The sequence below is a fragment of the Pseudophryne corroboree genome, chromosome 1 (assembly GCF_028390025.1).
Source record: "Pseudophryne corroboree isolate aPseCor3 chromosome 1, aPseCor3.hap2, whole genome shotgun sequence".
Classification (NCBI taxonomy): Eukaryota; Metazoa; Chordata; class Amphibia; order Anura; family Myobatrachidae; genus Pseudophryne; species Pseudophryne corroboree.
This window is the reverse complement of record NC_086444.1, coordinates 282,902,972-282,904,754: the sequence shown is the minus strand read 5'-3', so window position 1 is coordinate 282,904,754 and position 1,783 is coordinate 282,902,972. Positions and strand designations below refer to the sequence as shown.

Genomic DNA, 1,783 nt, shown 5'->3' with positions numbered 1-1,783 from the left:
TTTACTGCCTCTCTTAGGAAAATATTCCAACAGAACTTCCAACGAAAGAAATTACGGTGCTGTAAGGTCTGATAGGAGCCCTAAGTTTGGTACATTGCAAACCACTATCGACAGTGTATCGTTGTACTGGCCAGAGTGGGACGAGAGCGAGTGAAAGGCGCTCGAGTAACTTTGCATTGAGTATTTTGGTGTTTGTGGGAACGGCCGAGAGGGCAGGACCCACAAATATGGGAACCAGTTGCTCAAGCGAGGGACATTAAGCCAGGGTTCAGGCAGAAGAAGAGGTGCGGCCCAGAGGGTCAGCAAGGTTTATAAGAACTAGGTGTTCAAAGTAAACTAGGTGTTCAAAGTGATTAACACGCGGAGGCTTATTGCAATGAATGGGTATGTATGACTGCTGATGATAGGGCATCATTTCCTGGGGTTGGTGAGTTTGATCCTAAGGTATTGCAGGTGGTATGTCTAACCAAAGTCATATAAGTACAGAAGATGCAGAAAAACAGTAGACTCTTGTTGGGAGCACTCAGTTTCAGACATGTAGAAATTTATTATAGATATCTGTTAAGATCATAAATTTTATTAATTTCAAGTTAATAATATGGAGTTCAGATTATACCAATAAATGCGAAATTATAAAAATATATATTAAACATGATAGATAGCCTTGGCTATGATAAATAGGTAGCCGGATTCATGGTGAAATTATCGGTGTAATTCTAAGGTATAATCAATAGAGTGGTATCTATGTGTTACAGTAAGATTTTTATGACCATCATTTGATCGGCATGAGCAACTTTAAAGAAAGGTTATTGCAGAGGATTAAATCATAGGTCATATATCCAATTTTCGGTGTCCTATGTTTATGTACTGCTTATAGTTAGCACGCGAGTGGATCCAATGAGCAGCGGTAAATTGCAGCACCTGGGTGTTCCAAGGTGGTCTCCCATCCGAGTACTGGCCCGGCCCTCCACTTCTTGGCTTCCAAGATCAGATGAGATTGGGCATCTCCAGTGGGGTATGACAGCAAATAGCTGCGCTTAGACCTCTCGTCTGACTAGTCTGTGATAATGGGCCTTAATATTTATCCCAAAAAAAGTGGAAAGAGTATATACTATTACTCAGTATAAGCAGTAACTGCTTCCACTTATAAATTGGTCTGTGCAGTGATCACAGCCCGAAATCTACTTTCACATGTGTATTGATAATCACAGGTGAGAGTGCAGGAAATGATAGTGGATTTCCTGCTTAAAAAGTAACACAGTGCGGTGGTTATGGTCTCAAAAATTGTGGCCATAAAAATACCACTTAAATATGATAAATCATATATATTCTGTATACCTGGAATTGGAACTGTCCTTAAGATGTAACAGTTCCTAAATCAAAGGATTAATTGCACCTACGTCCGCATAATTATCGAATAATATGCCACAATATAACCCTTATACTGTTAGAGCTTAAAATTGATACCACAAGCGGAAAATTAATGACTGTTGGCGCCTGGAGTTACATGCCATACACAAATAACTTCTCATTCAATGCTAAAAATAGCAAATCGTGTATAAGCCAAAAAACTCAAAACATGGATTAGTCAGCCACAGTATAGCCCATATACCATTTAGGGCCTAGGGAACAGTTCAAACAGTCATGAGCAAAAATTAATATATCACTCACTATCACTGAAAATAGTTCATCCGCCACACGCTGTGGTTAAAACTGAAATAGATACAGTTTCAGATTCTGTGCTCAGTATAATGATACATGTGTCAATTGAAACAATTCCACC

The 1,783-nt window shown here is 39.3% G+C and overlaps 1 pseudogene; it reads right to left on the bottom strand.

Annotated features, from left to right (window-relative positions):
• Positions 1–909: 909 nt before the first annotated feature.
• On the bottom strand, positions 910–1,029 carry LOC134939624 (5S ribosomal RNA; annotated as a pseudogene).
• Between the last annotated feature and the right edge of the window lie 754 nt (positions 1,030–1,783).